Source organism: Zeus faber (genome assembly GCF_960531495.2).
Source record: "Zeus faber genome assembly, chromosome: 7".
NCBI lineage: Eukaryota > Metazoa > Chordata > Actinopteri > Zeiformes > Zeidae > Zeus > Zeus faber.
In genome coordinates, this window is record NC_137203.1 from 8,905,927 (window position 1) to 8,928,638 (window position 22,712).

Genomic DNA, 22,712 nt, shown 5'->3' on the forward strand with positions numbered 1-22,712 from the left:
AGACTACTTCTGAATGTGATTTAAATGAAGAGAATATTTGTCCGGAGGATCTTCAGTCCACGTACGACACAACCGTCGTCTCCGTCGCTCTAACGTCCGCGTGCCGCAGCCCCCGCGTATCGCCGTCTGAAAAGCCCGCTCGCGCCGCGCCGGTCGGCCCCCGCTCCGCGTCACCGCCGCAATCACGGAGCCCGCGAGCTAATTAGCGCCGCCCGCGTGGGCTGAGCTCGGGACGTGTAGTTCGAGTCCCGCCGGCCCGTGGGCATCTGCCGCGCGCGGGGAACTACAGCCCCCACGACCTCCCGCCGCGGCGGTGGGTGGTCCGGGCGGGGGGGGGGGGGGGGGGGCGGGGCCTCCATTAAGGGCCAGCCAATGGCGCGTGTCCTCGGGCGCGCGGAGCCGCTCTCCGCTCGAGCTTTATCGGTTTCGTCGGCCGGGCCCGACCAATCACGTGCCGGGCCCGGGAGCTCCGGCTCGGCTGACCCCACGTGGGTGGCGCGGTGGGGCGCGGTGGGGCGCGGTGGGGCGCGGGGGGGGGGGGGGGGCTGGTCGGCGGAAAAGGCTGTGGAAAAATGAAATTGAAATTAAGAATTAAACGTTGAACGCTTCAATTACAGTAGAAACAAACAGGCAGACAAACAAACAAACAAACAAACAAATACATACATACATACATACATACATACATACATACATACATACATAGACAAATAAATACATACATACATACATACATACATACATACATACATACATACATAGATAAATAGACAAATAAATACATACATACATACATACATACATACATACATACATAGACAAATAAATAGACAAATAAATAAATAAATACATACGTACATACATACATACATACATACATACATAGACAAATAAATAGACAAATAAATAAATAAATACACACATACATACATACATACATACATACATACATACATACATACATACATACATAGACAAATAAATCGACAAATAAATAAATAAATACATACATACATACATACATACATAAATAGACAAATAAATACATACATACATACATACATACATACATACATACATACATAGATAAATAGACAAATAAATACATACATACATACATACATACATACATACATACATACATACATACATACATACATACATACATACATACATACATACATAGACAAATAAATACATACATACATACATACATACATACATACATACATACATAGACAAATAAATAGACAAATAAATAAATAAATACATACATAGATAAATAGACAAATAAATAAATAAATACATACATACATACATACATACATACATACATACATACATAAACAAATAAATAAATAAATACATACATACCTAGATAAATAGACAAATAAATAATCTCCGTTTGGGGAAAAAGTAAAATCCAGCTAAACATATTTGTATAAAGATTAAAAAAAAAATGTTTAAGATGTAGAATAATTGTATAGAATCGTGTTTCCCAAAGTGGGGGCCGTGGCCCCCTGGTGGGCCATGAAGGTACTGGAGGTGGGCCGAAAAGTTTTTAATTTTCAATTTTTGTACAGTTAAGTCTGAATTTACCGTTGAATATTTATGATTAAGTATCTACATTTAGTCACCAAGTCATCAGAACTAATAAAACAAAGCCATGGGATTCAAATGACGTGTTTTTCTTAATTTTTCTGACTTGTTTTATCCAGATTGTGTGTTCATTTTCGTCATTGGCGGGGAATTGTAATTGACGGGATACCTTTGGCGGTTTGGGTGGAGCGCAGAATATCTTCAGATTTCACATTGGGCCACGGCATTCTCAAGTTTGGGAGCGACTGCTCTACATTTCAATCCGGTCAAGTCTGTAGCTGTATTTTCTCTCCTTTTCCGATAAATACACCTGTCTCGTGTATCAGGATCTGTATTCGTCAAATGCAAGATGCACGGGGAGTTGTTGTTGCAGGTGCCGACAAAGGTAAAATAGGCAATAAGCATTCAAACAGTCAAAAGTGCAATGATATATGTCGAAATTCAAAGAAAACACACAGCAAGAATTCAAAGAGGGGTTCGATGATGGAATAAGAAAGATGTGTGCAATGACATATTTATACAGTATAAATATAAACATTTGATGTGTGCATCCTTGTTCTTCAGGATTGTGGTCGGGAGGAAGAAGCTTTACATTCGTGGATATGCACATGTTATATAGATTATGTATATGTATGAAAACCGAGATTTCCTGCCGCAGGTGGAGGTCTCTCTTTGGCTTGACAGTAAATACATTCCCCAGTCGATGGCTTGAAAAACCCTCTTTGTTGCGTCATTTTGCCGTTTTGAATTTCAGTCAGAATCCCGGTATGACGGCTTCTCAAAGCAACCTGTGATGTTTCCCGTGCTTGAACACATCTGCTTTATGTCTCTGTGAATCCGGAATACAAACACTTCAAATCCACCCATGACCAAGTACATGAGGTGTGCATTATTTGTATTTATGACATAAAAATAATGTATTTTTTCCAGTTTTTTTTCCGTGCTCGGTCTGGGGGAACTGCGATGATAGCCGCTCGAGAATGTCTTTGTTTTACCATGATTACAGTTTTCTGTTATTATATGTCAGTTACTTATTATGTATGCGGTTTCTAAGACATTAAAGAATGCACAGTATATAGCTCCTTCAATCTTCGAGTTCCATTATTTGGACTAATCTCTTTTCCATTGTCTATTCCTTCCTATCTCTCTCTCTCTCACACACACACGCGCGCACACACCCACACACACACAGGACACACACACACACACACACACACACACACACACACACACACACACACACAACACACAAGTAAAAAAGGTTAAGTGTAACACCCAAAATATGACAGCCTGTCACACTTCACTCCCTCTCTACTAGTCAATCTCTCCGTCCGTCTGTCTCTTCCACTCACTCTCTCTCCCTCTCCCTGTCTTCCACTCTCTCTCTCTTATCCATACACACAGCTGTCCACACACAAACACACACACACACACACACACACACACACACACACACAGAAGCCGTGCGACTCAAACACACATCTCGCTCACATACAAACTAATATCCCAGGTAAGCACTGGGCCTAAAGTGACCTGCTGTCGTGGTGCGTGGGTCCGCCGGGGCCCCGAAAAGGTAATATCGCGGCCCCCCGCCCCCCCGCCCCCCGCCGGGCCCCGACTTGATGTGGGCATGCAGGGGAGGTGTGGCGGTACGAGGAGGAGGAGGGCAGCTGAGCAGGAATAAACAGATTTATTTGCCTGCGCTGCTCTCTGATTATTTTGCCCCTGCCTTTTGTTCCAGACCTTATGAAACCCAAATGTCAAGTGAGGCGAGGGCCTCATATCGCACGCTGTCAATCACGGCCCTCGCCGCACCTGAAGCCCCGGCGCCGGATTATTGGCTTCCACGCGAGGGTTGCCTTCTCAGCCGGTCGCGACGCCTTAAGACGTTTCGACTACCGAGGGTTTTTTATTTTCCCCTCTCTCTCTCTCTCTCTCTCCCTCTCTCCCTCTCCCCCTCTCTCTCTCTCTCTCTCTCTCTCTCTCCCTCTCTCTCCATCCATCTCCTTTTTCCTTTTTTTTTTTTTTCTAAAGAGGAACTTCATTTGGCAGCTGATGCACGGGAGATTACAGAGGAGCGGATTTGGAGTCTAGAAGGGTAGGTGGCTGGATATGTGTGTATGGGTGGGCAGAGTAGCTTATCGGGGCGCGGGGGATTAGGCGAGGAGGAAGCAGCCTTGACGTGCACGTACACACGCGCGCCCGTGTGTGTGTGTGTGCGCGTGTGTGTGTGCGTGCACGTGCGTGTGTGTGTTAGGGAGCGGGGTGGCAGGGCGAGTCAGCCTTAACATCTCTCTCAGCGCCTTGATCCTGACTAGCGATCGGCACCTCTACATGTGTTCCCTAATCTCACTGCAGCCCTCTCTCTCTCTCTCCCCCCCCCCCCCCCTCTCTCTCTCTCCATTCCCTCCGTATCCCCCCACCGCCTCGTCAAAAAACACCCAAAAGCGCAGACAAGCACATACACAGCACTGGGGCAGGCAGAGATCACAGGCTCCTTGCGTTCAGCTCGGAGCTACGCGGACGGAACATCACGTGGCATCGCGTCCCTCGATCGCTCCCGGAAAAAAAAAAAACGCCACCGTTTCGATAGCTCAGCCGCGTCGGAAGCTTTTGTTAAAAACAGCGACGCGTCCCGAGGAGTCAATTAAAACCCGGTGTTACCATCGTGAAGACGTCGGCCGGAGAGGTTGGCCCCACGGGTCCTATTATAAAGGACCCGGGCGGGCACCAGCGGGTACATCAGTAGCTTCAGTTACTCTTAGTGGGGCTTCAAATATTTTAATCTAGATCCTCTTCTCACCAAAAATCGAAGGTTTTTCAGAATTGGTACTTGGTTAAGAGTAAGGGGGAGAATTTCAATTGGGTTCCGTCTTCATCGGGACGTACAACCATAAAGCGTGAGCACCAAAAACCTAAAGGGTCTGGGACACAAAATGTGGTAGACATGGAGGAAGCAATATCAAGTATAGACCCTCTATACAGTAAATTATTGCATGAGGTGAGACCCAAATACACCTTCTGCAAATTCTCCATTTAGACCGAAAACCTGCATCGACCGGAATGTGTGAAAGCAAAGTAGTTCCCACGGGTCCTGCATGACTTCACGCACAAACTTCCATCCCACGCACGCGAGCATTTGTGTTCCGTGTCGGGAGGACATCTTACTGTACGCACGAAACCCTGACATTGACGCAAATATTTCATGAAATAATAACTCATCCGCTGCCCCCCACGATCCCGTGGTTGTCATGACAATCAACTTTTAAAACACAGGGTAGCACCTCATCAAAAAAGAAATTGAACGGAAAATGTGGAAACTACGCTCTGCTGCCAGCCGCACGCTTCTGTCAGCCTAAATACACGCACACACGCACACACACACACACAAGCATAAACATACAGAAACGATTATTGTCCAATTCAATGTGGTTTAAAATGTTTTTCTCTGGGTAAATGGCTTTGTGGCCTATTTGTCGTGTTATCCTACACACCAGACGTGAAGTGATGGGGACGCATCAACTATGTCGACGGCACGAGCAAAACAATACCACTGCTAATTTAAAACTCCATTAGCATTCAGAATAATATTATTCTGGTCTGTCACACGTGCTTCATTGTGTGTGTGTGTGTGTGTGTGTGTGTGTGTGTGTGTCTGTGTCTGTCTGTGTGTGTGTGTCTGTGTGTGTGTGTGAGACTGTGTGCGTGACACCAGCGCACGGGGGTTCGATTGGTTAACGACTCACACGCCATTAAGCCCCAACAACTGGTGCTGCTTCTCCGAGCTCCCCCTCATTACAGCGAGATGTGTGAAAATCCCCCACGGCCGCCCCTCCAGCACGCTGTGGACCCCTTTGGGCGGAGTGGGTTGGGTGGGTGGGGGCCGGGGGCTGGGGAGTGGGGGGGGGCTGCGGAGTGGAGGGGGTGGTTGGGTGGATGTCCGACTGTGGGCGGCGGGGGAGAGGGCGGCGGGTCGGTGGTGAAGCTGCTGTTGCCGCGTGGGAGTGTGCGTTCTGAGATGGTCGTCCTCATCACTTTGGGGAGGAGACGCATCTGGAGCTCAATGTCGCTCCGTCTCGCACCAACTCACATACACAGCTGACACTAGTTCATTAGATTACAAAAAAATGGAATGCGTGTGTGCTTGTGTGTGTGGGTGTGTGTGTGTGTGTGTCTGTGTGTGCGCGTGTGTGTGCGTGTGTGCGCGCGTGTGTTTGTTTGAATGTTTAAAATTGACATTTTTGCATGTCCATCTACATTCAATAACCCATAACAACAAAGTGAAAACATGTTTTTAGAAATTGCTGCAAATTTATTACAAATCAAAAACTGAAATCTCTCATTTACATATGTATTCAGACCCCTTGCCGCGGCACTCCAAATTGTGGCGCATCCTGTTTGCTTTAATTATCCTTGAGATGCATCTCGAACCTGATTGGAGTCCACCTGTGGCAAACTGAATTGATTGGACATAGTTAAGAAAGACACACAACTGTGTATACGAGGTCTCACAATTCACAGCGCACGTCAGGACAAAATCCAAGCTGTGAAGTTGGAGTATCTCTCTGTAGACGTCTGTGATGAAATTGTGGCGAGGCATAGATCAGGGCAAGGGAGTAAAACCATTTTTAAAGCCCAGTTCCCAGGAGCACACTGGCCACGATAACTGTGAAACGGAAGAGGTCTGGAAGCACCGGGACTCTTCCTGGGGTCGGCCGTCCGGCCCAACTGAGTGGCCGGGTAAGAAGAGCCTCGGTCAGGGAGGCGACTGAGAACCCAACGGTCACTATAAGAGAGCTCGGGAAGTGCTCTGCAGAGATGGGAGAACCTGCGTGAAGGACGACCATCTCAGCAGCACTCCATCAACCAGGCCTTCATGGTAGAGTGGCTAGATGGAGGCCACCTTTGGGTAAAAGGCATATGACAGCCACCTGGAGTCTGCCAAACTGCATTTAAATGGAGCGTGACGAAAAATATTCTCTGAGACAAAAATTGAACTCTTTGGGCGGAAGTCCGAGTACTGTGTCTGGCCAAATCCAGGTGTGCACAAAGTACGGAATTAAGGGTCTGTACACTGTACTTTTGTAAATGAGAGATTTCAGTTATTGACTTGTAATCAAATTTGCAAAAATTTCTAAAAAGCACGTTTTCACTCTGGGATTGTGGGTTATTGAGTGTAGATTGATGGGCAAAATTGACAATTTTTATCTATTTAAAATTACATCTACAGCACAAAGTATGCAAAAAAGTGAGGTGTCTGGATGCTTTCTGAAGTCACTGTGTCGGTGAGCGTGGGTGAAAAACTGTATTGAATAATCAATTAGCAGAAAGTGAATCAAATTTAATCAAAATTTCTGTGTTTCTCTTTCTGTGCTTTTTTAAAATTCCTTTTGTCTTAATATGTGATGCATTTCTGTCATAGCTAAATTACTTTGAGTTGGCCTTGTGTATGGAATGTGCTATACAAATCAACTTGCCGTGCCCAATCAAATAAACTCTTCAGTATAATTTTTAATATTTATGTGCTATTTACAACTCAACCAAAATGTAAGAGGTTGCCTCCGTATAAAATGAGGAATGATATTTTTGGCTGCTGGGTAAAAATATCACATCTTATTGAAATGTCTCCATGGTTTCAAATTACTTGTCATGACTATTTACCATCATTTTGTCCTTTTGTACCACTGTAATTCTCATCTAAGTTAGTACAGATTCATTTAAAAATATGATAAATAATTAATAACAATTAATTGATTATTAGGGGTCCAACCCTGAAAGGCGGTGGAGACCCCTATTGATTTTGTACGTGAAAATTTTAGGTCAGTGGTGTATGGTGTAAACGTTATGGCACCGATATACTCACTTACATTATGAATAAAGTTTGGATTGGGGACAGTTCCGACACGCCGCCGTCCAAGTTTGATACAAATCTGTCCATTTTTGTAGGAGGAGCTAGTAAAAAAAAAAGTTGCGTTTCTCATCTCCGCTACGGTCACGTGGTCACGAACTCAAAAAACACATAAAAAATAAGTTGCAGCAACATCTCTGACAAAAGGTTGATGCGGATGAAGTGCCTTTAGACCCACCTGTTGATGCTCCACATCTGGGTGTTAAGAGGCTCCTTTCTTCAGGCGGACGCACGGGAGCTCCAGGAACAAGCAGTACGCAGCTCTCAGTTTCACAGCGGTGCTCGAGAGCAACATCCAGAATGTTTTGACATGGACAGTAAGTGACCTCGATGATGTGTTCCAGGAAGAGATCATGTTGGAAAAAAAACCCCAACAGAGCGGCCGAGGGCGCGGGCGAACCTTCCGTGATACAACATTAGAATTAACGTAGGCTGAGGCGCTTGCTGGCGCCGTTGCTGTTGACCACCATGACTCTGCGTTACGGAACGCTGTATAGCCACGCCGATTGACGGAGCAATTCAGAGATCACTGGTAAATGAGGATGCATGCAAATGACCACCAACGTCAGATTTGTTAAAAATATCAACTATGTGTGTATTCCATTACAGGCATCTACAGCACTGCAAACAGGCAGCCTGGATCCCGTGAATTGCTGCCTGCAACTATTTTTTAAAATTGTGTGTTTTTCACATTTAGGACGCAGAGCGAACATACAGTGTATACGTTTCGGATGAAAAGCAAGACAGCTACATAAAAACTCAACCCGGCTGACGCAGACCACAATTCTGCCACAATCGGCATCGCTAATACAGTAGAACGGAGATGTACGGGCCGCGATCATTACATCGAAATGAATTGAATTCGGAGCAAAGTTTTTCCAGCGTTAGGCCCAAAAAAATAAAAATGTCTACCGCTTATAAACAGGGAGGTTGTGTTACCATATATGGCATGTTAGGGGTGTGTTTATGCTAATATATGTTAATGAGATGTGCTGTGCAAGCGCATTTACAAAATGTGGGATTTGAAAACGTAAACTGTACGAAGGTTAAAATCTGATGAATCACACACTTTCCATTCAAACATTTGAATTTCCTTAAGAACCCCTAAAACGACTTTGAACTTCTTCTCAGAAACACCTGATAAATGAGGCGCACATCTTAATGGAGGGCGGCTTTGAAACCGGGACATTCCTCCGATCGAAACAAAAACTATCAGACATTATTACTATAATAGTGGAGGTTTAGTAAAGTTAGGCTTAAGTAGAAGAATAGAAGAAGAAAAAAGATAAAAGCTCCAATCTGGAGCTTCCCAGTTAAAGGTAACCCAAACCCAGCCTTTACTTTACCTTTTGAATCAGTGGAGAACAAACAAGATGTGTGGAAATGACTCCTAAGTGCTGCAGACGGAGATGAAGTGCCATCCCTCAAAACGCGGGCGTATAATAACGCTGAACCTCCATCCGTCCGGCTGGATGTCAGTCTGATAGCTGAAAGGCACTCTCGGACACGGAGCGCAAGCCAACGAGAAGCTCAATATGATTAAATTTGAGGCTATTCCCTTACTTTTTGGGAGGTGAATCGCTCTCAATTTTACCGCTGTTTCCTCAGAACAGCATACGGCATAACCAGGTTAACTAACAAGTAATCGGATTGGATGTTAACACAGACAGATGTCATTATTAAGTGATCAATATTCAGGTGGTATATATATATATAAATATATATCTCTCTCTCTGGAGGACAATGACCCCGCTCCCCGTTCCGTTTAAACATGAAAAAGTCGTGTTCTTTGTCTGACGCAGAGCAGAGGCTGGAATAGGCAGAAGGGCCTTAACATCCCACCTCCTCTTCAGTCTCAAAGACTAATCAGACACTCGGCAGGGCTCTGGATGCTAACCGGGACTAATTCTGCCTCCTGCTGGCCGGCGACACACACTGGGACGGCCCTGATTGGCTGTTAAACACCGGGAGGTACACCTCCTGATTGTCTGCTTAGCATATTCTCTCCCTCATTGCGATGGCCCAAATACCCTCCTCTCCTCACTGCACACATCGCACAATGCAAGGACAACAAAGAGCTGCTGGTGTGTGTGTGTGTGCGTGTGTGTGTGTGCATGTGTGCGCGTGAATGTGCGTCTGTGTGTGCGCGTGCATGTGCGTCTGTGTGTGCGCATGAGCGTGTGTGTGTGTGTCTCGTGTGTATGTGTGTGTGCGTGTGTGTGCGTGTGTGTGTGTGTGTGTGTGTGTGTGTTCTACATCATGCCACGCGGGTGCGTTCGGGAAAACAAACAGCCAGATTCATCATCGTGCCAAACTCCCTCCCTTCTGCCATCCCCTGTTCCTCTGCATCCTCCTACCCCTCCTGCGCCTCCATCGCCATCTCCACCACTCCCCGTTTCCTCCGTCCTCCCATCCATCTCGTTTTTCGGTTGCTCCTCCGCGCCACAGATCGGATAGAATGTCACCTCTACAAACTGGCGCAATCTAATTAGCTGTAAGCCGTGTTTGTGTTCTTGACTGATGACAGGATCATTTACTCTGCTCTCCAGCTGCCTCTGTTTGTCGGAGCGGCCTCATTAGCATAGTCAATTAGTCCCACTCCGCCAGGGCCCGGCTCCACCCAGTTAGGAATCGGTGGAATGCAAATCAAACAAGGCGGTGGCGTTAGGCGTGAGGGTTTGTTTTAAAAATGTTGAGGGGTCATACTGAGGCGGTGAAGAGAAGGTAAAATCAAATAAGCGGGTTTGCTGAAAGTCGGAGGAAGCAGCTGGATGTTTGGTTTTGGACACACCCGGGGTGCAAAAGTGACTTCCTGCCACCGTGATGCGGAGGATCCGAGGCTGTGTTGAGCCGGCACTGTGACCGAATCTGCCACGAGGGTCCCATGGTGTCAGGGGCTCTGGAAAGTCTCGACCAGTTGTTCTCGACGTTGGGTCCCGGTACCGCCAGGGGTCCGTCAAGAGGTTTCGGGGGGCGGGGGGGTCCCCAGCAATACGTTTGCACTGGTAGAGAGATCAACGGTGGCTGTTTCCACCCCAGTTTCACCGCTGAAGATCCTCGACGTGAAAAGGGTTTGGAATCCCCGGTCTAGGCAAGCACGCGCGTCTAAACTCGCAAAACAGCCGAACGACAACACCGACCGACTCCCCTGGTTCACCCCTCGTCCCGGCACGCCCGCCGGGCGACAACACAAAGTCGCTGAGATGTTTGCGAAGGCAATTTAAGGTCTGCACATGCATACAGAAGTCCAATAAACACGATCCATGACTCAGGTTTGCAGGGCCACGTCACCCCGCCAGCGACCCACACCCTGCTCCACACGACACAATGCCCACTGACACTGGCTTGCTCTGAAATGATATTCGTCCCTGTTTCGAGGTGTAAATGTTGTTTTCGCACCCTCGCGTTGTGTCTCTCTTGGCCAGGTCTCTCGCGTGAAGGACCTTCTGAATCTCAGAGAGAACCAACCTGGTGGAATAAAGGCAAGATAAAACAAAATAAAACAAATTTTAAAAATTAACAAACCGTCATGGTGCATTCAGATGACAAATGACGAGGCTAACGGGTCAGTGTCTCAGACGGAGGGGAGATAGAGCTCAGTAACCCTGGTTGCTATCAGCAGTTAGAAAGGGGCAACGGGGCGTTTATCACCGAAACATTTCCCCTCTCGTCTGTTCCGACTTTAAATCTGTCGTCGCGACAAAATGCGTCGATACGGGGGGGGGGGGAATCACGTTCGGTCTTTAGGTTTTTTTTTTCTCCCCATCAGCGCCAAGCGATCCATTTCCCCGCGACGGCTGCCTTCCGTCGCCGCAGCTTGTTAGAGCACGAGCTGCATCTCTCCTCCATTCCCATTTCGGAGAGACGCGAATTAGGTTTCCAACAAACGGTCGCCTCAAGAGCGATTTCCCGGCACAGTCGCAGAGAAAGATGAGCGACCCACCGGGGGATTCACGTCGGTGTACTCGCCAAGCCGCGTGTGTGTGTGTGTGTGTGTGTGTGCGTACGCGTGTGTGTGCGTGCGTGCTTGTGTGTGTGTGTGTGTGTGTGTGTGTGTGTGTGTGCGTGCGTGAAGAAGCCGCTTTCTCCAGTTTCATGCGCGCGCGGCCTGGTGGGTGGTGGGAGAGTCGTGGTAATGTAAGAAAATTGGAGGATTAGACGGCGAGCCCTCTTCCTGTGTTCTGCGCCCCAACCCCCTCCCCGTCCCCACCTGACCGTCAGACTAATGACTAAGCCTCGCACACTGACATTTCTCTCTCTCCATCACCGACGGATCCGCCTCACCTCTCCCTTATCCCTCATCTTTTTCTTCCTGTTTGCATGTCTCTACTCTGCATCTCTCACTTACCTCGTCCTTAGTAGTTAATGGGAGGATTACAATGTCTCTCTCTCTCTCTCTCTCTCTCTCCCTCTCTCTCTCCTTCCACCCCTGCCTCGTCTCTCTTATATAACTCCCGGCCGACTTCTGATCCAAGCTTTTATCAACCTCCGTTTGAAGGCGGTCTTCACAGTCACATCGTCTATGCAGGCTGGTGAAAAGAAGCTACGAGACGGAGAACGGAGAAAGAGTGAACTTGAAACAAGAAAGTCAGGATGTGCACGCATGCGGGGCACACACGGGTGTGTGTGTGCGGGTGTGTGTATATGTGTGTGTGTGTGTGCGTGGGTGGGTGTGTGTTAGAGCATGCAGCATTTCAGGGAGTACGGAAGGGTCTGAAAGGGCCTAAATGGATCTCCAATTGGACTTTCTGAAGTCGTCATCAGCCCAGATTGAAGGCCATTAGGGCCTATTTAAAGGAATTACTTCCAGGATGCAATCAAAAACCCTGATAGGTAATCAATGGCAACTCGATCAGGGCACAAAGGCAGTCTATGTGTCTCAATCAGCCGGCATTCAGACGGGCAGGGGGACCGGCTCCGGCCTGATGCCGGTGCACCTATATATGCAAACATGCACGGGCGCGGGATATGATGTGCAATCATGCACGCAGATAGACATCCATACAGGTGTACTCCATCATGCACGGTAAAATATATTCACGCACACACACACACACACACACACACACACACACACACACACACACACACACACACACACACACACACACACACACACACACACACACACACACACACACGAAGCTGCAGATGCTCCATCGGGTTGGGGATGGAGGGGGGGGTGACTATTCCCGCCGACACCCCCTGTGCTTTCAGAGAGAGGTGCAGCACATAAAGAAGAGGGATGGAAGGAGACAGATGATGATGTGAGCGAGTGGGAAGATAGAAGGAGCAAAGATGGAGGATGGGGGGGGGCGAGGAGTTATAGGGGGGCGGGGAGGCTGCGGACAGACAGGTTGATTTATTGGAGGCTTCTAGTTAACATACACCTGTACATACATCACACACACACACACACACACACACACACACACACACACACACACACATGCATATTCAATTATTCATACACACAGACAAACCCCACTTGTACATACACAACACACATCTATGCATGTGCACAAACATATCTATTTATTTACATACACACAAACACACTGTTCACACATCACACTCACACACCATTCATACGTAAACACACACACACACACACACACACAGACACACACATAGATTCATAGAGATATTCATAAAAACATACACATTCATATTCACACACACTATTTCCCATTCATATACTGTAATAGCATACACACAACACCATTCCCACATGATTCATACGCACACAATCACATACATACTCACACACACACACACACACACACACACACACACACACACACACACACACAAACACACACACACACACACACACACACACACACACACACACACACACACACACACACACAGATCCTGCATCCCAGAGCGAGAGTGATGAGTAGTAAGGGATCCATAATGCCGCTCAATGATGCATGCTGCGTTTAGTTCGGTCTGAGTGCAGACGTTCCCAGAGCCAAGCAGGCACAACACTATGTCCTGGAAGAGAGGAAGCATGTGTGTGTGTGTGTGTGTGTGTGTGTGTGTGTGTGTGTGTGTGTGTGTGTGTGTGTGTGTGTGTGTGTGTGTGTGTGTCGGGGCGGGGGGCAGGAACGCCAAGGCTTCAAATTAGGTCAATATGCCTGGATCACAAAGCCCACAACGCGTCATTGGGCACACTGAACGGCCAGCACCCACACCCACACCTGAGCAGGGTGGAGGAGGCGGTGGTGGAGGAGAAGGTGGGGCTGGGTGCACGTGGTGGACACACATGCATCAGTATGCAAATAGACAGGTGGGCGCACACTGAAGAATATGCAGTATCACGGTGGAATCTATTAGGTTTATGCACCGCCCGCTCCACCTAAATGCAGAAACACACATTTCAATACGGGCAATAACAGTAGTGACATGATAAAACACCATCAGGCTAAAGAAATGAAACACACACCGTGCCCCCGCCCCGCCCCTCTTCAATAACATTACAGGCTATGGACCCTCAGTAGACCTGCCGGCGGGACTCCCCAGTATAATAAAATCAGATTAAGGGACAATCATATTTATTTCCAGTATATACAATATATCAGGCCTCCTCGCCGCCTCTTATTGTGATCGGAGCTGAGGCGGCGGCCTCGCTGTGTACTCTCTCCTCCTAAGTTGATGTTAGGCTGCGTTTAATGAGCTTCAGGTGTCAAGGAGCCGCGAAACGTAACAGGATACACTGGCGAGGCTTATTGATTTATTGTTTTTCAAAGAAGTTTTTGTTCTTTTGTTATTGCCTCGGCTGTCGCCCGTAATGTCATTTTCAGAATTATTTCGGGTTGAATAAAAGTCGAGGGGCGCTGCTGCTGTGAATGCGGGGGGCGGCGGAGAGTGTGGCTTTAAAAAACATAAAACAAAAAACAAAAAAAGTTGAGAAATACAGTAGGGTAACTTTGAGAGGGTTAATAACGGGACTTGTCTCCCGAACAAATCACCTCCAGGAAAACAGGAGAACACATTAAAGCATCCGACAAGATTCATTCGCGGCTACAAAGCTGGGCAGCGATAAAAAACGAAATAGGGATTGTAACTTAGTGCCACACCTAATAGTATCTAGTATTTCGTAACACTGAGGAAAAACTACTATAAACCCTCAAAGAAAAATCTTTCATCACAGTTTAAATTTAAAAAATCACACATTTAATGAATAAAAACTCGTCCATTTTTTTCAGTTTAAAAAATTACTTCTTGGCCATGAAATGATGATTAGTTGTTTATTGATCAAAACATGGTGAGATCGTTCTCCAAAGATGGGGATTGGAGGCCGTCTTGTAGAAAATAAATGCTCTTGTCACCCCGCAGGTCGTCCACAGGACAGAGTTGCAGCGTTTCTCGATGATTAATAAACAGCGGCTTTGCAGGTTGAGAATTTGAACTCCACTTGCAGATTAACTCCGTCTTGGATGCAACGGCACAATTACCCTGTGTTGTACGCCGAGCCTGCTGACGGCACAGGTTGAAAAATATCAGTCAATTGTTTATGGAATCGATTGGGGTTAAATGGTCATCTTGAGAAGTTAGCGCTAACACGTTGCCAAGTTAGAATATTCAAAAGAAAAACACAGTTTTTCTAGATCTTGAGCATTTGTCCCGGACTTCTAAGTTAAAATCCTGGTTTGAATCTTATCCTTTGTCCTTTGGTGATAATGGATCATTTGCGATTAGTGCCTTTAGTGTGTGTCGCTGTCCATGGTGCTGATCGCGAACTGCGGGCTCCTAGAGGACCCCGCAGGACCCCTAGGAATTCTAGGGGGTCCGCAGAAAAATTATTATACATATAAACACATTTTATATACATGTATATTTGGATTGGTGTTCGATTTTACTTTAGTTACACTGCTATAACAAAAAAATACATTCCGCTAACAGTATGTCACGCTTGATTTAGATCACACATTTTGTTACGAAAAATCCAAAAGGACCAAAGGAAATATTGTTTGTGACTATTAAAATAATTTTATTTTAAAATATGCATGTAATATGAAAGAAAAAATAATGCTGACAGCGAATTTCAACATTACTGAAAGTCGCCCCGTGGCAAAAAAAACAAAACATGTGAACAAACAAAATCACATGAAAGCATGGACATTTCCTATATGTTGGGAAACATTAAGGGAACCTCAAACATGGGGTCACCAGGGGATCACCAAGTCACCAAACAGGGGATAATGGAGGCAGGCTAATTTGTAAAAAAGCTCCATTCCTCCCTCTCTTTTCTCCATTGTAGAGGAAAGTAGACACACATTAAAGATAAAGAAGTCCATCCAGGGATTTCAAAGCTATATTCTGTATTGAATATATTTCAGGGTCACCAGGCTTCACACAAAAATCTTTCCATCGCCATTGAGGATCCGGGGTTGTAATTCCACGGTGTGGACAAAGCACATTCTTTTCTACTTTCCATTGCTGAGAGTCGGCAAAAGATGAAAGAATTGATTTTTCTCCAAACCTCAAATCTGAGAATTATCACAAAATCGAGGGTCGGCGGTAATCGACGGTCGCTATTCTCGGCCAAAGTTGTATTGTGGCGACGCAGGATAAAAAGCTTCTGAGAGGAGAGAACACTGAGATCTGGGATCACCGGCGTCCACCGCCCGGGTGCTTGATACGCCATGTTCCTAAGTTGTTCTCCAGCTCATTTTTTTTTAATTTTATTTTTTTTTTCGTCACCTTCCAGGTAAAAGCACGCGGTGGACACACTTGACACCGTTTGGGACTGTTTTAACTCAGCGTGCCGTAGGATGGGCTGTGTGAAGTGTGATTCTGCAGCGGGCGACTGGATTGTATAGTTTGGGGATTTTGAAGATGTCAGTTGTTCTCAAGTCTCTCTTTGATGAGAGTTTTTAATCAGAATGGGACAACCTGTTTAAACAATACTATGGTTATACTTACATACTGTATACGTACAGTACTGTACATAAACTGTATACATAAACTTTTAGTATGTATACTGTATATATTTAGATATATACATGGTATGTATACTGTATATATATATATATATATATATGTAGATATGTACAGTATACAGTGTATCTATATGCTTATATATGTGTGTGTGTGTGTTTCAGAAAAAGCTCCGTCAACCTGCAACAACCTGTTTAAATAAACATGTATATGTTCACCTGAGAGATAAAAAGAGATTGATTTAGAGAAAAAAAATTGTTGAAGCAGTTTGTTAAAATGTTGATCTGTTAAGGGGTAATAACCTCTATCTTTACGGAAATCTGTGCCTTTTAAATTAGGTTCGGTTCAAAATCCCCCCCCAAAAAAATAAAAAAAATAAAAACCTGGGAGCCAAATGCATTTTCAGCGGTTCCCTCACCCTCACACTTGGTGTCCCTTTTCGTTGGCTAAATGCCACACAATTATGAGCGGCTCAAGATTTGGCAGAAGTAAGATGGCAGGGGTTTGCGTGTGTGTGTGTGTGTGTGTGTGTGTGTGTGCGCGCGCGCGCGTGCGCACGTGTGCATGTGTGTGTGCATTGTGTGAACAGAGCAGTCATCTTATTTACCCGTCTCGGTGTTAGCCGCGGGGTCCCTCCTCCCCCTCCCCCCCTGGCTAAATGCCATGCAAATGCTGCAGCCGCCACCAGGCTGCCAATCAGGGCGCCGCTGGCATTCACGACGTGCGGCCGCCGCGTCGACGGCGCCTGTGATCTTTACTAAATGAGAAATAACCCTTGTCTGCGCGAGGCGGCCGCCAACGTTTAAGCAACGCAACCCTCCCCGCCCACCCCCCGCCCGCCCCCGAAAAATCGCATCCCACATCTTATTGTGTCAGGGGTGGGATAAAGAAAACAAAAGGGAGGGGGCCAAGGGGTGCGTGAGTGTGTGGGTGTGTGAGTGGTCGGCGGGCGGGGGGGGAGGGGGAGGGGAGGGGAGGGGGGAGGGATGTCCGACGCCCGCGGAACAGCCTCATTATGATGATGTGATTTGCCGAAACGCGGCGGCTCTCGTCGCTAATACCAGCTCCCCCGAGCCGCGCCACGCCGCGTTATTAAACTTTATGAAAGGCTTAGACGCACAATTTGCGAGTCCGCCTGGCGAGGAAGGGAGCGCGCCCAGACGCTCCCACGCCGCATCAGAGGAGGGAGCGCGACAACAGGAAGGAAAAAATGAAAAAAATGTGAAAAATTTAAAGCTTGGCCATGACAGAATGTTCTGGGGTTTTTGTTCTTTTTCTTTACTTTCTTTCTCCGGTTTTATTCTTAAAATGCCGACAGGAGACGGGGTGACGTTCACGGTCGGCGGTAGGCGTCTCGGTCGCGCGCGCGGTCTTCAGGGTCAACGCTTAATCACGATAATAATGATATCGGTTGACGCATAATACAACTCAGGATCAGATGCGAAACCGGCGAAATTAAAGCTCATTTTTAGCTGCTGCAAGACCTTATTATAAGAGTCAAAAAGCAATGTATTTATGTTTTTCACAGCATTTAACATTCCCTAATGTTGGTGATGCTGTAAATCAGATTCTCACGTCATCTCTCAAACAGACTCATGGGTTTGGATCGTTGGGAATGAAGCAGAATATTCTGTTGTCCTCGTTGAAGGTAAGATAAGGCAACCCTTACCCCAACCTCAACCCTCACTACAACCCCTAACCCTAACCCTAACCCTAACCCCAAACCTAACCCTAACCTTAACCCCAACCCTAACCCAGGTGTTACAGCCGCAAAAAAACAGTGCCACCGTTAACTGACAAACCGCGTGCATCCTGGTCTTTGTTAGTATTTGTACTATCGCCTTATTTTACCAAACAACCCGAACCCAAAAGTGCTCCAACCTAAGGCACCGACGCCACTCGCATCAAAAGCTGCACCTGTTTCTCTGCACAACTCCGCGCCGTTTCCGCGACACTCCACGGCGCAGACAATGGGTTTGACAGAACATTTCCGGTGTAAATAATGGACTTGGGTGGAGGGTGGGGGCGGGAGGGGGGGGGGGCATGCTACCCAGATATTATACGCGGCACAATGGGTCTTCCACACGCCCACGGAGGTGAGGGCAGTTTGCCTCTTCCCGAGCTCATTAACGCCACTGTCTTCCCTGACATTCTGTTATCACCCGCTGACAGACACACGTACACACATTTACTGTCACAGGCATGAAATATTCAAAAGTGTTTATGCACGCTGAAAAGACTGATGCTTGAATGCACCCATTCAGGGAGACGCACGCGCACAGACACACACACACACGCACGCAGGCACACACACACACACACACACACATAAAATACAACTCCGAGTGGCAATTAGTCTTGCCCCATAAAGGGGCTTCTCCTTCACTTAGCTCTGGGTGAAATTAAATTTGTTTTAATGCACTGTCACTGGTCTGGCTTAATTCAAGCACATGTCAGGGTCACACACACACACACACACACACACACACACACACACACACACACACACACACACACACACACACACACACACACACACACACACACACACACACACACACAGCTGTTTGGTAGTCCACGCTGTGACAGAAAAATGTATTTTTGAAGCTGAAAGCCGTGTCCTGTTTCTTGGGCTAAATAACAAAACTCGCTGCAAAAGTGGGATTTTTGGCATTTTCCAGTGGATTAATGGATGTTTTACAAAGTAAGCACCTGTAGGGCTTATATCTATGTCTTGTATTCACTGAATTAATGAATAACCAATGCAATTCAAGAGCTGATATACTTGAGATAATGTAGATTATGTAATTAAATTGATCTCAATAAAAATCACGATTTAACATCAGAAAATATTTTCAAATAGATATGAGTGTTCATCAAATACTTGATATATTTTACGAAAACTTAATGTTGGTATCTAGTCAACTCTTGACTTTTTTTGATATTTGCAATTGGTAAACCCCATTACTTTCCTGGCTGTGGTATTAATTCCCCATCAGAATAATTGGAGCTTGGTCAGACAATTAAGATATTAAAGGCGATTAAATGTCAATACCACACCACAAAAGTATAGTAGCAAGTTATATTCTGATTCACAACACCACAGCAGCTTAATGCACTAAAATAAAAACGCCATTCAAATCACCAACCACCAATCAAAGCATCTCAGTTTATCAATTTATCAAAAAAACATATATATATTATTAAAAATGTTAATGTTTATGTTTAGACAATGATTTGGCGGCTACCTGTACTTCCCCCGCGGACCACAAGGGGGCCGCCCCAGAGATTGAACACCGCTGCCCTGCAGCGTCCGCAGATCTTGTGCCGTAGCAATCACTGGACTTCCATGGATCCATGTGTGATATTTTCACAATAAGTTATGAACAATAAATTCACAACTAATTTTGAAGATAGCACACATGGATCCATGGAAGTCCAGTCTTGCAATAACCAAAAAAAAAAAAAAAAAAGGTCCCAGTTACCAATTAGGGTAGAGGGCATAACGTTGGACAAACCAGTTCCCAGAAACCACTATTTTCGGCGGCGTTAAAAAGCTCCACCTCAAAATAATTTGAAAAAAAAAAAAAATACAACTAAAAAACAAAAGGAAAGAAAAGCGCCGCACGGCCGCCGCTCCGCCGCTGCACGCGTCAGGGGCCTTGGAGCGGCGGAGCGGCCAAATGACAACGAAACACTCCAATCAATGGCACTCCGCCGCAAATGAACGACAAGGCTAATTGCGGGAGCGGCTTGTTGCTCTTTGGTTTAGATAAATACTCTGACAAGTGAAGTGCTCTAATTACACCCTGCGTGTTTGGGGCAGCGCTTCGCTCCAGACGCCGCCTGCTCCCGCTCCGCGCAGACAAACTAATTAAGAGCGATTTCCGCGCTGCGCGCTCATTAATAACAGCAGCAATTAAGAGGAAGACGCGGAACGAGCCCTGTTCGCTGCTAACAAGATTACACCCATGGAGCAATGCATTTATGATGGAGAGGTGGAGGAGAGAGAGAGAGGGAGAGAGGGAGGGAGGGAGAGAGGGATGATAATAAAATAAAATGTAAAAAAGGGAGAGAGAGGGGCGGGCAGAGAGGGAGGGAGGGAGGGAGGGAGGGAAGAGGAATTATAATAAAATAAAATATAAAAAAAAAGGGAGAGGGGGGTTTGGGAGGGACAGAGAGGTGGAGGGGAGAGAGAGGGAGAGAGAGGGAGGGGAGACAGAGACAGGGAGGGGGGAGAATAATAAAATAAAATATAAAAATGAGAGAGAGAGAGAGGGGGGGGGGGAGAGCGGGGGGGGGAGGGGGGAGAGAGACAGAGGGATAAAAATAAAAAAACAAAAAGGAGAGAGAGAGACAGGCAGAGGGGGGGGGGGGGGGGCAGACAGGTTATTGAGGTGCTGGGCAGAGGTGGACGGAGACGAGCTTCCGCAGGAACGTGAAGAAGGAGCGAGAGACAGAGGCCGAGCGCTCGGAGAGAGCGACACGGAGCGAGGGCTGTCGATCGCTGCAGATCCACGCGTGTGTGTGTGTGTGTGTGTGTGTGTGTGTGTGTGTGTGTGTGTGTGCGTGTGTGTGTGTGTGTGCGTGCGTGCGTGCGTGCGTGCGTGAGTCATTTGAACGAGACATTTCCAATTACACCAACTCACAGGGCAGCGATGAAGGTGAAGGACTCAGCGTGTGAGAGACAGGAGCAGGGACGGGGGGAGAAACAGAATCCCGTGCGACACGTCCACGTCCGCGCGGCGACGGGGGGCGCTTTATGGAGGTGGGCAAAAAGGGGCGGGGCTACCGTAACCGCCGGCTCAGGAGGGAGACGCGCCCAACCCGAGGGACCCGTCACGCCCGGACCTCCACCTCCTGGCGCCCAAATATCTTCAAATATCATCCCAACGGAACAACGGTGTTGAGAACCGCAACGCAGACACGCGTTAGAACGAGTGAACGGAGACCGAGCCCTAAGGTCTGCATAAACGAACGCGCTGACTCTTACTTCTCGCGAGAAGTTTCTTTTTTTTTCCATTGACTTCCATTGAGTCTGAGGTGGGGTTTTTTTTGTTGTTGTTGTTTGTTTTTTGGGTTTTTTTGCGGCGTCTAGCGGCCTTTAGCTGAACTGCAGCTCAAAACCATTGGCGTTCGCTTTGACTTTTGCCCGGGGGACAAAAACAATGTCAAATTGGGCGAAGCCGGGTCGGGGATTTTCAATTCAAGCACTTGTTCAAAGGCACCGTAACGCTCATGTCAAATATTTAAACATGGCTGGCGGCATACAGCGCCATCTGGTCTCCATGGATTTTGGAATGAAGGAAAAACTTGGCTCGAGCCTTCATCTGTATGAACAAACTATAACAAGTTGAAGTCATTTGTTGTGTGGTTTTTTTTTGGTTTTTGTTTTTTTTTAATTGACCCATAAGTCTCAAACAAGTGTGATTAATTGACGTTATTTCTATGAGTCACGGCAGTATGGATATAAATGTGAAGGGTTAACACTAGGTCGCGGTATCAAACCAAATAACGTTACCAGAACCCCGAAACATCCCTTGAATAGGGCCCTCAGTGTGACATCACAGTCGGCCTGGGACACCGAGGTCCATGCGGGAAAGGTCGGAGCGAAGGCGCCCACGCACGCGGGGGCCATTTTAAAAGGCAAACACGACGGCGAGTCCAGGATCCGCTCCCTTACAGCGGGCGGGCATGGGAGGAAAGCAATATGAGGAAGTCAAACGCACCGGGCAAACACGCGCACGCACAGACACACAAACAAAACGCCCCGGGCACGTGGCCGCCGGAATCAAGGCGTGCGCGCGAGGCGTGGGGGGCCCCAGCTGCTTCCCCGCCGCAGCCCCGGAGCTCTTGACGGGAGACTCAATCAGCAGCGGTAAAGCCGCCCTGGATGCCGCCACCTCCATCACCCTACTTCTGCGTCGGCTAATCTCTGCGGCGGGATGTAGAGGAAGCCGTTTGATATTGTCTCCCCCTGTGTTTTTCATTACGGGCGTCTTACCGCCGCGCCCGCCGCCGGCATTACCTCCACATTAGTGGGCTCGGCGGGACGAGGATCTCTTCCGCCGCCTCCCGTCTCCGCGGAAACCCCTCCCCTTTTTTTTTTGTGTGTATTTTGCAAGGAGGGTGCGGTCACGGGATGAGTCTAAAAATAAAAAATGATCAGTGTCTTTTGGACGTGTCTCATGTGCGCGGGTGCAAGTCGCCGGGCTCAGCGGGCGCCGCAGACGGAGAAAACAAGAGAGTCTCACAG